Here is a 14,186-nt window from a genome sequence, read left to right on the forward strand (position 1 = left end):
ACTTGTAAACACCAACTTCGACAGAAACATGGATTGCCCGCTTGGATAAGCGCCTCCTACTCCTATGCCAATTTAATATTGAACACTACTAAATGTTGGCTGCAACTTTTTTGCTCGTGACGAAAGTTTTTACTACTTCTGGGAATTCGCGTTAATAACTTCTTCTTGTTCAACTGAATTAGAACACAGAGAGAAAAATAGTTTTTATAAATTAAAAATATTGTACATGCGAGTGCGAAAAATAATAAAATTATTTGGTAAAGAGGCAATCGTGCGTAAGTAATCTAATAACAACAATTGAAGGTAACCAATGGGGTAGTCAATGCAAAACAATTAAACAGATTTTGATGTTTATTGAATCATTTATAAATATTTACACTAATCTATCTAGCGTCAGACCTGCTGATATCGCATCGTTACAGACATAGGATTGGTTGGGTTTTGGTCGACAGTTAACTTGATAAATAACGTAAGTTTTATTTCAAAAATATTTCAAACATGGATCATTTCAACATTTCTTAATAATAATTCTTAAAAACTATGCTTAAAAATTTCCTAGATGAAAAATATTTTAAGTAGACGTCCACAAAATATATAATAACAGCAATAAGAAGCGTTACCTTGACTCAGCCAAATATAATTATAAAGAACATTTATCGGAACCGAATAATATTAATAATTTGTTTGTATTTATTTACAACAAACATCAGGTACTTCAAAATTCTTAACATTAGAAATGATAGTTTAGAACTTTGCATATCTTGCAAAAATGTTACAATTCGCAATACACCTATGATAGAAGGTAAAACTTCTACAGTTAGTAGTTTAAATCTTTGATCGAAAAAGGTGATAAAGTCGCTCATCATCTGACAGTCGAAAAATCTGTAACAATTCGAAGAAGGCAAGACTGTTCAAATCGACTTTGAAGAGTTTGAATCGGATTAAATTATCAACAAAAATCAGAACTGCATTAATAACAATAATCAAGACAATATTTTTCTATAAAATTCAACAAGTACATTAATTCATAAGTGGTATAAAAATGAGTGGATAATGTAGAATGTAACTAGTTCAACTTTTAGAATTTTGAAGAAAATGTTATGATCTACAATTTCATATTATTTGATAAATCATTATTCCTAGTGATGTACCCAAGGCCTCCACCTCCAAAATCCAGCCCTAGCAAAACTTTCACCTCGTCACCACATATATGCCGTATTACATATTTTTTTCGAGTGAGAAAAAGTGACAAGCGCTGTAAAAAAAACATTTTTCAATCAATAATTAAAATCGATATTTACTGTCTGTTGAAAGAATAGCATAGCATATTTTATAGTAAGTTCCAGTAATTGTTTTTTTTTTGTTGAAGTGCTGAAAATATGTTTTATTTTTAATATAAAATATAAATATTATGATATATAAGCTTTATTAATTTATAATTTATTTTATTTATTAATTTATATATATATATATATATATATATATATATATATATATATATATATATATATATATATATATATATATATATATATATATATATATTAATTATATAATTTTTACTTGTTAAGTCTAGTTTAAGACCCATGTTTTTACGTTTGTCTTTATTACCTCCCAAATTACCATAAATTACAGAAATGTGTCATTCAGTGTAAAGAATCAAGATTATTGTGACCAAACCGTACATTACAACGAACTTATATACATTTAGATAAATATATTTAAGGCAATAAACATCTCCTTTGCAAGTAACAAAGATCGACAACGATGCAAAAGACTTACCTCAACAACTACTCCTTGTAATGCTGTAAAGGTGATATAGCACGCGCAGCTATAAAAGTAACTGTACCGCAATCACAAATATGCCAAAGGCGGTTCTTCCTGACGTGATCTAAAATAAATTTGATACTGAATACTGATTACTCTGGAAACAATGACTTACTTAAGATTTTGTCGCAACAACAAGTCAAGAGAATTAAGAATAACCGAAGTGCTAATTAAAGGTTTCGCGTTTGTTGCAAAGGAAGAAGACGTTAATGCAAATAATGCAATGCAATTATTGATTTGGTGGTGAACTGTGTATTACGAACAGCGGACTTTATTGCAGCACCTGCACATTTAATTTAACCGATGACTGAACTCTATCCTCTTATAAATATTCATTTTATCCGTTCCTTTGTTGATATCCGATTGGGGTCTCGGAGACGTTTCGCCAAGATCCCACTTATCATTTTCAAAGATTGACTACAAAATTAATTCGATGACCGCAAACTAATTGCTTTTAAAAATTCAAATTTTTAGGACCAGGATGAGGTGGAGAAAAACGGACACCTATATAAAATCTGTTAAAAGTACGTTTACTCATTACCCATTTTTACCTGTAGGAACCAGCAATTGGGTCTACTCTGGGATTTACATCATCCATTGTTGCTTTTTATAGCCTATAGAAACACGTGATACCCGCCTAAGTGTGTTCGTCAATAGCTATTACCTCCATATAGACTCTTTGTTTTCTTTCTGCTCTAATAGATTACAAAATTGTCGCCATTTAGTTTTCTGGTATTGAAATTTTCAAGATTGCTAGCTTAATTGTTCTATTAAACAATCCAATGCAATTTTTCTTTGCTTATGTTGTTATAGACGATAGACGGATCCACAGCAATGGACGTTCGTCCGAGTTTTAGTTTATTTCGGGCATCGGCAAACCAAACTACCTCAAAGATCCAAAAACCAACAATTTGATTACCATATAAATACAGTTCCGCAATAATGCAAAAAGTTAATATTTGGTAAAATTGTATTTTTTTTTTATTTGTCCAATTTGTACAATTTCTAGAAACTGCCGAGGATAAGACAACTTTTACTTATATACAGCATTTCGTTAAGTGTTGCTTTGGCCATGAAAATGTTACTACTTACCATAATATTAAAACACGCTGTGAAATAAATTTTGTGCGTTGGTTGTCTTTAAATGCGAAAAATAAGAGAGAAATGAAAGTTTGCTTTAAGAAAAATATTATATATTATTATAGTTTGTCGCTTACAACCCTGGCAAAAGGGCAGCAGCGGGCCAGCAAATTAATCTCATCAAAAGTTAAAAACTTTTGGTTAATTATTTCGCTCTTAAAAACGAACGAATGCAGCAATACATAAACAAAAAAACAAAAAGTTGATAAAGAATACTTTCTCACCACAAATTTCTTATTTAAGGAAAAAATATTTTAAAATGAGATTAAATACATATACAAAAATTAAAATATATGCTTTGAAATAAATGTTAACCAGTTGCGTTATTTGCACCTGAGTAATATTATAAAACTAATTAAAGGGCACTTCTATTCGATTACTGCAAATCTTGTGTGTCCTTACACTTACACATTAAGGATACCCATAGAAAAAAACCGAAATATAAATTATATTACAAGAACCGTGGTTGAGATCGAATCACTTAATTGGTTAATTTGGTTTCGCTGGAACTGATTGCCATGCATTGTCTTCTCCACATCTCGGGTATTATAACTGAAGAACTGTAAAATCAGGAAAACAAAAGACCTGAAGATAACTGGAAGAATGAAAAGTAGTCATTTACTAGAAATTGAATCAGGGGAGATTCTGCCCCCGCTATTTGTAAGTTGATTGTTTTCAGTGATAATCCAAATCAATAACACCAACCAACCAACTATCTAACCAACAACCAGAATATCGGATATTGTATTGTCCTGCTAGCTCACAATCAATCAATCAATCAATATTTTTATTTATATAAGTGTACTTATTGATCTAGTGGTTTCGTTCCTATAAGCTTATTTTCAAACCAGGAAGTAGATTCCACGGTCTTATCTGTTTCAATAAAGTCACCTTACTTGTTCAACCACAAGACAGACGTTTAGACATTAATGTAAATAGTGGTTACGCTCCAACCGCTGAGAAATCATAAAATGAAATAGAACTATTTTAGAGACACCCCACTTAAAATTCTTCCGTTAGTTATGAAATATCTTGCTACTTTCTGACATCTTCGTTCAAATTTTTATATTTTGGTGGAACTTCTTACTTTGCTCCCGATAAATATGACATCTCAAAAATAATTTAAAAAATGTTGCACGACACAAACGAAAAACATTTTACTTCTATTAGCTCAGTCCCTATATCTGTAAAAATATGAAAAACACCAAATCACAAAATATTTGTTGGTCTGTATAATAGTGTAATTAAAAAATTTTAGTTTACTGAATTTTTCAAGTTTGCCTCCGAACAGTTTTGGTTGAAACTTCCTTCTTTTTTAGTTTTGGTTAGTTATTATATAAAAAACTAAAAAAGCAGCAAATGCCAACCAAAAATGAGCAAAATATAGTGGTGAGTTAAACTTAAAAATTAAATTTAGATTGGTTCTTTTATGTGTAACTAATGAATGTTTTTATTTTCAAACTATCTCAGCTTTAGATATTTTTTTTTATTTCTTTAATTTAGTTCTAATAAACAAATAAGATTTTTTCGGAAACCGATCGACGGATGACATCAAGACAAGAGATCATTTTTTATTTAATTTATTTTTTAAAAAAGCTTACTATAAAAAGCTAAATATTCAATGTCAGATTTACGATGACCCAACTGGTGAAAATAAAAAATCACCTCCACCTCCAGTTTAATTGAAGATTTTGAAACCCCGTTTCTTTTTATTTTCAACGCACTACATATCAAAATTACTGCGATTGCTTAACTACGTTGAAATAAATCTTTTAAAATCGCAATCTTAAGGAGCACTAATGGCCAAAGATGAGCAGAAAATGTCAAGACTTATTGAGAGTCGAGAGAGTGAACTTTGTCAATTGAAAAGTCAAAAAACGAAATTTATGGTAATAAATCGCACCCCCAGCACTGAACAAATACCCAGCACTAAAGCTGTTGAGGACGTAGATGAAAAAATGTATCTGTGTGACCACAAAATGACGGTTCAAGTCAAGAAATTAGAAGGATAGCTCGGCATATAACAACCTCAAAAGAATTATTTTTATACAAAATACACGTTTTATAGCTAATTTAGAGAAATATATTAAGATAATATTTAAAAAATTGTGGCAGTTATTTAGAAAAATCTGCCTACATACCTATATCATATTATATATTGTTTAAAAGAAATTTTATAAACTTTTAGAATTTTGCGTTTATTATGTCAGAATCGTTAATTTTAAATGACCCTGTATACTATGCAACACATTTATCTAGATAAATCTGACCTAAGAGCATGTAGCAAACCTGCGAGTAGAAATGGCAGCTAAGTTAAAGTTTTAGTTTTATCATATTTTGAAGAAAAAAAATGATAAAATTGAACCTGAACTAGGTATTTATGGTAAACATTAAGCAAGCATAATGAGAAGCAAATAGTGAATCGAAAAATGTAATAAACGGTAAAAAAGAATGTTAAGTCATATTATTGTTGAAAGCGACGAGTGTAATGTAAATTTTTAAATTTAATTCGATAGGGACTCGAAAATTCAAGTACCCAATTTTGAAAAGCGTAACCTACCAACGACGGCCACAAGCTCGGTATACAGATATATATCTCTATTTACCATTTTTTCTTTTTTCAAGGAGTCCTTATTAGAGAGATGAGACCTGTCACCGGGTCGAAGGTACAAAATCTTCAGGAAAAGTCTTTAAGTATTCTTTATATAAATAACTACATAATAAGAGTTGAAAAAACACTACTCGTTATTAACAATACAGACTAATACAACGGTCATAGAAAAAGTATAATATGCAACACGTTTGGCAAACTTTCTAAGTCACTCGATTATTAAACACTCTCTCCGCTGTTGTGACTTTCATTAAGCTATTTTTTATTTTCGAGACCAATTTCTAAAATACAGGGCGTTAAAATTTACTATTAAAATAACATTTTCATTTATAAATTTCCCAATTTTTCACATATTTTGTTGAAACTATTATTTACTGTGGCGAGTTACATATAATTTTCATGAAGATTGTGTACATAAAAAGATATAGTATTGTATTCCCAACTTTTCTCTATGTACGCCTATGGACAAAAAACTTATTTCGTTTAATAAACCTTTTACTTTACCCAATTTTTCCTTCTTGTGTATTTTTTATGACAATTGTAATTTTTAAAATAACTTAATAAATTCAAAATTAAAAATAAACTAGTAGATATTTTTTTATTTAATTGAGCATAAGAAAAGTTTTTCAAAAATTAAAAAAAAATTATTTATCGAAAAAAACCATTATATAATGAAAAAATACTTCAAAATATGACTTACGCTTGTCTTGGCAGATGCTCTACACTTGAACGTGAAAAGTAAACTGACTCTCAAAAACCAAACTTCTCCCCTTCCTGCGTCTAACAATCAACGAAGGATATTGAAACACAAACTTGAATAACCCCATTTGTAGATGTTCGGTATTACAACGCAACATAGTAGGCGCGTGACCCGGCTTCGCGAGTCCATCGTAGGCCGCCGGCCCCTGGAATGTTTTGATCCGATGCCGATCCAGACTGGTCCAAACAGTTCGATAAGTCTCTCTGGCAAGAAGTCGCAAAAAGGTGCTAGAGTCAGCATTCATGTACCGGGCTAAGTAATTAATTTAAAGAATATTAGTCCTTTGTTTTCTTTAGAAAATATAATTTATCATAATATAATTTAGTTTATCAAGAAATTTTGGTAGTGATTAATCGAATGCAATAACGAGAGCACGGGTCACTAATCGGAATCCCACACATTATGGTCCTTCAGCGGAATGGTTTTCATGGAAAAACAGTTCAATCATCGTAAAATCACAAGGAAAAAGAAGCAAAAGCGAGAGTAGAGTGCAGAATCATCAGTCAGTCATCAGACGGTCAACGAGAAACTGTAAGTCTGTTCCTTTACAATCCCTTGCACATCCTTAGCATTTGTCGGTTTGTGTAAGCAACGTAAACAAAAAACCGAAAATGAACGAATCACAACCTTTCGAACAACAAAACGCATTAAAAATTAAAGATTTGATACATGAACGTGGTCAAATCAAAGCAACGCTCATTCGTTTTTCGGCATTTCTCAGCAAATTCACTTGTCATCCGTGAATTGCAAATTTAATTTCGCGGCTAGAACAAATCAGCATTTAACAAAGTTCAATCGGAGCAGAGCTGTTAGAACGAGGATAAGAGCAGTGAACGCGAAAATTTTGAGGAAAAGTACTTTGAATCCGTAGGTCGGGCCAAAACGTTAGTAGAACGATATCATGATCAAAAAATGGCTCAAATACAAACGCAAAGTCCAATTCAGTCGGTAAATTCTCATGTTACAGGTAGTCCAAATTTTAACAAATCATTTCCGGCAATCGAACTCATTAAATTCCATGGTTAATACGATAAATGGGATCAATTTCACGATCTATTTGTAACTTTGATACACGATGACCCAAATATCGACAATATCAAAAAATTTTACTACTTACTAGGATGTTTAAAGGGTGATGCCTCAGAAATTTTGGAATCCATTCAAGTAACAAACGACAACTACCTGATAGCGTGGAAATTATTAACTGAGCGTTATGAAAACAAAACGTTAGCAATTAAAAATAACATCAAAGGTTTATTTAATTTACCAATGGTTTCCAAGGACAAAGTTAGTCTCAGAAAGCTTGTCGATGAATTTCAAAAACGGTACCGCGCTTTAGAGTATTAAAAGAGCCAGTTAAGCACTGGGATCCTTTATTAATCTATTTAATAATCAGCAAAGTTGATCAGAGAACATCCAATCTTGGGGAGGAATTTATCATTAACAAAAGGTTGACAAGTCCCACCTTGGAAGAGTTTTTGCAATTTTTAAACGATCGATGCAAACTTTTGGAAACCACTGAACTTAACGTAAAGGTTGAAAACAAGTTACAAAAAACATCTGATCAAACAAAATAAACTTTCTGGGAAGAGAAACAAAAAAGTTCAATCATATTCAACAACGCAATCAAAGCCTCTTTTGTAAAGATTCGCATGGAATATATCGGTGCGAAAAATTCTTAGCGTTACCGGTAGCTTCGAGATTATCTGAAATTACAAAACTTGAAATTTGCTCGAATTGCTTGCGTTCAAATCATACCACTACAGATTGCACTTCTCAGCGATGAAAAGTATGTTCGAAAAAACACAACACGATGCTACATGTAGATGCCAAATCTGAAATTTCGGAAAAAAATTCTGTTGAAAATTTAAAATCTACTTCAGCTGAAAACACGTCAAAATCGGTAGGGTTAATAGTTAACCACAACATTAAAAATGAACCTCAAGAAATTCTCTTATCGACAGCGACAATTTTAATTCAAGATCGCGATGGAAGTTGGCAACCCTGTCGCGCGCTACTTGATAGCGGATCACAGTCAAATTTCGTGACGCAAAATTTGACAAAGAAATTAAATTTGTCTTGCGCTGAAATCAATACACCCGTTGTAGGTGTTGGTAGCACACAGACCAGTATAGCAAATCAAACGCGTGCTAAAATAAAATCGATTGAAAATAATTTTGAAAACAAACTAACGTTTTTAATTCTCGATAAAATAACTGAAAAATTCCCAACTCTTCAAAACGCCGTATTTGGTTTTATCGTTTCCGGTCCTTTAAATTTAAATTATAATACAAAAAAGACTGTTTGTCATTTATCAGTTAACCGAACATTAGAAACCCAGCTGGAAAAATTCTGGCAAATCGAGGAATGTTCTTTTGTAAAACATTATACCGAGGAAGAAACTCTTTGCGAAAAAATATTTGCGGAAACTGTAAAACGCAATAAGACATTGTAACATTACCTATCCGAGAAACAGCAGGCAAAATCGGCAACTCTCTTGATGCCGCTTTGAAAAGGTTACATTCTATTGAAAGAAAGTTTAAAAGAAATCATGATTTTAAGTCATTTTAAGAGGGAATATGAATCACTTGGCCACATGCAACAAATATTCGTTAATGAAAGTGAAACGAATAGAAGCATTTTTAATTTACCGCACCATGGGGTAATTAATAATTCTAGCACTACAACAGCATTAAGGGTAGTTTTTGACGGATCTTGTCCTTCGGTGATCGGTCCGTGTATACAGGACGACTTATTTTCACTACTACTTAGATTTGGAAAGCACAATGTTGTAATAACAGCTGACGTGGCGAAAATGTATCGTCAAGTTAAAATATCCGAGCATCAGCGTGATTTACAACGTATATTGTGGCGCGAAAATTCGGAATCTCCAATTTCTCATTACGTTTTGACAACAGTGACGCAAGGCACTGGTCCAGCTTCATTTTTAGCTACCAGAGCTTTACAACAAGCTGCTATCGAAAATCGTGAATAATATCCAGATTCATCAGCCGTAATTATGCGAGATTTTTACGTGGACGACCTAATTACTGGGGCTCCTAACGTAGAACTAGCATCCAAATTAAAAACTGAAATCAATGAAATATTAAGTCAATATGGTTTTTTCTGAGAAAATGGACTTCAAACGCGGTTCAAGTAATTGAAAAGGAAAACTTTGTTAGTACAGACAAACATTACGTTCATGAAAAAGAAATAAAAAAGACTTTAGGTTTGGTATGGCATGCAAACTTGGATGTTTTGAAATACGAGGTCAGTAATTTCAAACAATCCCAAAAAATCACTAACACACATTCTTTCAGCTATTTCAAGCATATTTATCTCCAAGTTCCTTAAAAATATTCGTAGCTAATCGAGTTGCCGACATTCAAAGAAAAACAAACACTTCACAGTGGAATCGTATTCCTACAAACCAAAATACCGCTGACGTTGTCTCTAGAGGTGTCAGGCCGTCAGAGTTGATCAATCTCAAACTTTGGTGGTTCTGTCCCGAGTGGCTTGCGAATGAGAAAAAATCATGACCTCAAGCAACAATTAAGTTATGGAATATTCCCGAAAAAAGAAATACTAAAACAGTTTTAACAATTACATCCGCAAAAGGTTTTGAGATTTTCCAAAAATATTCGTCCTTATATAGGTTACAACGTATCATAGCAATATGCTTTAGATTCTATTCTAATTGCAAGGTTAAGAAAGAAAACCGAAATTTTGGAAATATAGGCGTTGAAGATATCGAAAGGTCGATGAATGTTACTTTAAGACTAGCACAATCGGAAATGTTTGTCGCTATAAAAAGTAATAAACCTTTATCAACAAAATCAAAACTATATATTATATATATATATATATATATATATATATATATATATATATATATATATATATATATATATATATATATATATATATATATATATATATATATATATATATATATATATATATATATATATATATATATATATATATATATATATATATATATATATATATATATATATATATATATATATATATATATATATATATATATATATATATTTATGGTCTCCCATTTTGCATCAAAACGGCCGCCATTCCACTCTGAGAAGCATCTACAGAAATGGTCGTAAGTTGGTTAGTGTCAAAAAATTGCAAACAAGGTGTTTTTGTCAAAGTTTGCCACGTCTCTTTTCCACTGAAAGTGGAGGGGAGACCGAAGCAATCCTACTATACTTTGCTCACTTTGCTACCGATTGGAAGCAGTAAGTATAGGGCCCAAGCAGCTCAGTTTCTCAAAACATGGGCGGGGTATAAAAAAAGAAAGTAAGTAAATCAAAGGTTGGAAACCGGGGCGCCAGCTAGGATAAAACCCCAACCTATACTATAAGTTAGTGATAGTGACTAGTGTCCTTGCTCACTAGCCACCAAAGAAACTCACAAAGTTAACAAAGTTCGAACCCAAATAACCAAAAACCAAATAAATAATTAATAAATAAGACCGGCACGTCAGTTTAAATCTCCATATATTGGCTCAAGTACACACTAATCACAGGAAGCTTGGTTACGATCGATCGTTTACAAATAATTCTTACAAAAAAAATGTTTCTATAATTGTGTGCTTTATCTTTACCCTAACTGAGCTCTTTAATTTATATTGATATTTAAAAATTGAAATTTGTATCTACAATATAACCTAAATATTTAAGATGCGGTCTACAAAACTGACATTTTTCGCGAGACTGTAAGACCAGATTCTAGAAGACGATCAAAAACCTTACCAATAATACTCAAATACGACTCAAAATCTGAAGAGATAATAATTATATCATCCAAATAGACGAAAACATTGGGTTGAAGGTCAACTCTAACACTTTTTCCATCAACCTTTGGAAGGTTGCCGGGGCATTAGTTAATCCGAATGGCATTCTTTTAAAATGAAAAAGTCCACGACCGAGGACCGTGAAAGCACAATATTCTCGACTGCTTTCCTTAATTGACTTAAGTACTTTGCACCACCGAGGCTATCAAGTATAGAGGAGACAAGGAATAGGATATGCATCCTTTTTTGTAACGGCGTTCAAACGCCTGAAGTCAACACAAAAACGATGAGTTCCATCTTTTTTTGGTACCATTAATATCGGGGAAGACCAAGCGCTTTTCGATGGTTCAATAACATCAGGTTCTAGCATTTTTGTCAGTTCTTTCGTTCTTTAATAGGCGGACCTTCAACAATAATCTCGTGCTCAACCACATTAGTAAGACCTAAAGTGGTTCCCATTTTTGAGAACTTCTCATCAAGCAAGATGTTAAGAGAATTACGTTGTTCTACAGACAGATCTACTACGTCACAGACAGTATTCATTTGACAAACATAAGGCTCATTTGAGAAATGTCACTCATTACGGCGCAAGTCAGGGACGATACCCATTTTCGTCCAGAAATCAGTACCTAAGATCAAAGGATGGGGAAGGCTTGGCACAACCAAAACGTCGACAACGCAAAGTTTATCTAGCAAGCACATATGCCCTGGTACTCGACCTAAACTTTTACAAGACTGTCCATTGGCAACATGAACGGAGACAGGTGGCGAGGTAATCTTGAGTCCTAAGTCTAAATTCCCAACCAGATTGACCAACAACGGTAACGTTAGCACCGGAATCAAGCATTCCTAAAATAGTTTTCCCTAATATGGTGATTTCAAGATAAGGGCGTTGATCTTTATCAGCATGAGATATGACATAATCGAGTAATGCTTTATGAGGAAAAACATGATTGGTCGAACAAGGCAAAGAGCTGGAGGTACTATTTCGACCGATTAGTTCCTCCTGTGATCGTTTCCCGCACGAGGTGAACATTCCGGGCACGTGCGAACGGTGACATTTGATCTTTTACAGCGAAAACAATGCTTGCAATGGATATATTTAAAGACAACTCCTGAGTGGATGCTGACAAATATGCAAGTTCGGGTTCCACATAACTTTGGTTTGACCTACGAGTGGGAGGTCTATAGTGATCCGCACGGAACTTTTTAACCTCAAGTTTTAGCCATTCAGCCTCAAGTTCATTAAGAGAGCTTACAATTGGGAGTTGCATAACGTAGAATGGAGCCAAATTCCTTAAAATGATATCGACCTGAGTTTCTTCGGGAACATTGCCATAACAGCTAAACATAGTACTCATGCAAGCGAGATAATCCACGATTGTTTCGTTGGGACCTTGTGTACGGGATAAAATTTCCCCAAATAAACGAGATTTATAATCTGGTGCTAAATAATGCGAAATACAAAGTTGACGAAGTTCTCTCCAATTTTGACACCTTTTAATAACAGACCTATTCCAAAGTAGTGCTTTTCCCTGAAAAAGATCTAAAGAGGAAGCGAAAAGATCGGCCTCTGAGACATTACGGGCATGGCGAAGTTCTTCTACACGCTCTAAAAATTGGCCCACCAATAGAGAGCAATGAAAAAAAAACAAATTAAATAATTAGTGCTAAGTACCCAAAATCTTCAATAACTAATATTCAAAATTACTCGCTGGCAAAAATATGTGAGTGACCCCGCATTGATTCAAAATTCAAATTCAAAAATATAGCCAAGTATTTTTTGCAGTTCGAACCAATATACAAATCCAAACTGACGGCCCATTAATTCAAAACTCAATAAACTATAAAAAATTGCCAGAAATATTTGAAAAGCTATAAAAACAACGAACCTACAAAATAATAAAATTTACACGTTGGGTGCTAAAAAATTCCCAGAAAATGTACACATTGGGCGTTAAAAAAAAAATACACGTTGGGCGTTAAAAAAAAAAATTACACGTTGGGCGCCAGAAAAATTGCCACGTCTCTTTTCCACTGAAAGTGGAGGGGAGACCGAAGCAATCCTACTTTACTTTGCTCACTTTGCTACCGATTGGAAGCAGTAAGTATAGGGCCCAAGCAGCTCAGTTTCTCAAAACATGGGCGGGGTATAAAAAAAGAAAGTAAATCAAAGGTTGGAAACCGGGGCGCCAGCTAGGACAAAACCTCAACCTATACTATAAGTTAGTGATAGTGACTAGTGTCCTTGCTCACTAGCCACCAAAGAAACTCACAAAGTTAACAAAGTTCGAACCCAAATAACCAAAAACCAAATAAATAATTAATAAATAAGACCGGCACGTCAGTTTAAATCTCCATATATTGGCTCAAGTACACATTAATCACAGGAAGCTTGGTTACGATCGATCGTTTACAAATAATTCTTACAAAAAAAATGTTTCTATAATTGTGTGCTTTATCTTTACCCTAACTGAGCTCTTTAATTTATATTGATATTTAAAAATTGAAATTTGTATTTAATAGGCATAAAATTAACCGGAACATAAATAGAGGCTTATCTGTGATCCTCCAGTTACCAGCAACGAACGAGTCGGGCAAGCTCTAAGATGGCTGTTCTGTATACAGCCTACGGGTTCACCAGTCAGTGGGATAGGCACGAATGCTTATCACTCTTGGACGAGGAGATATGCACTGCAACGTCCTGAACCGAGCTAACTTGAAGACTTGATGAATTTTTGGGTTGCAGAATTCATAACACGTGCCGTCCACGATGTAAGGTGGCACCAAATCCAATTGAACCGGAACTGGGGAAAACCAAATCGAAAACCAAAATTAAAACCAAAAACCAGAACCGCCTGATGATCGTGGGTGGCGGTGAAGAGTGCCAGGTGCTAGGTTGGTTAGCTTTAATCCAGCCTAAGCTGTAATGTTGGGGACGTCCAAGCAACATACTACCAACAAGACGACGATCCGCAACTTCTATACGAAGAAAGAAAGATCGATGAAGTTTCACAAAGTTCCAAAAA

At 33.4% G+C, this 14,186-nt stretch overlaps 1 long non-coding RNA gene across 10 annotated transcripts in view; it reads right to left on the bottom strand.

Annotated features, from left to right (window-relative positions):
* Window positions 1–344: 344 nt before the first annotated feature.
* Window positions 345–14,186, bottom strand: part of LOC132697639 (uncharacterized) — a 48,127-nt gene continuing 34,285 nt past the window's right edge. For 5 of the 10 annotated variants that reach the window (XR_009618265.1, XR_009618263.1, XR_009618267.1 and 2 more), the window contains 3 exons: window positions 6,279–6,590; window positions 1,783–1,891; window positions 345–1,255 (listed from right to left, as the gene is read on the bottom strand). This is a non-coding gene — a long non-coding RNA (uncharacterized LOC132697639). Of the gene's footprint in view, window positions 1,256–1,782; window positions 1,892–6,278; window positions 6,591–7,455; window positions 8,045–8,096; window positions 8,174–10,817; window positions 13,965–14,186 lie in introns of those variants that run through there. The other 5 variants (XR_009618268.1, XR_009618269.1, XR_009618272.1 and 2 more) reach the window with 5 other exon arrangements.

The sequence above is a fragment of the Cylas formicarius genome, unplaced genomic scaffold, assembly GCF_029955315.1.
Source record: "Cylas formicarius isolate icCylForm1 unplaced genomic scaffold, icCylForm1.1 PGA_scaffold_26__1_contigs__length_5699629, whole genome shotgun sequence".
Classification (NCBI taxonomy): Eukaryota; Metazoa; Arthropoda; class Insecta; order Coleoptera; family Brentidae; genus Cylas; species Cylas formicarius.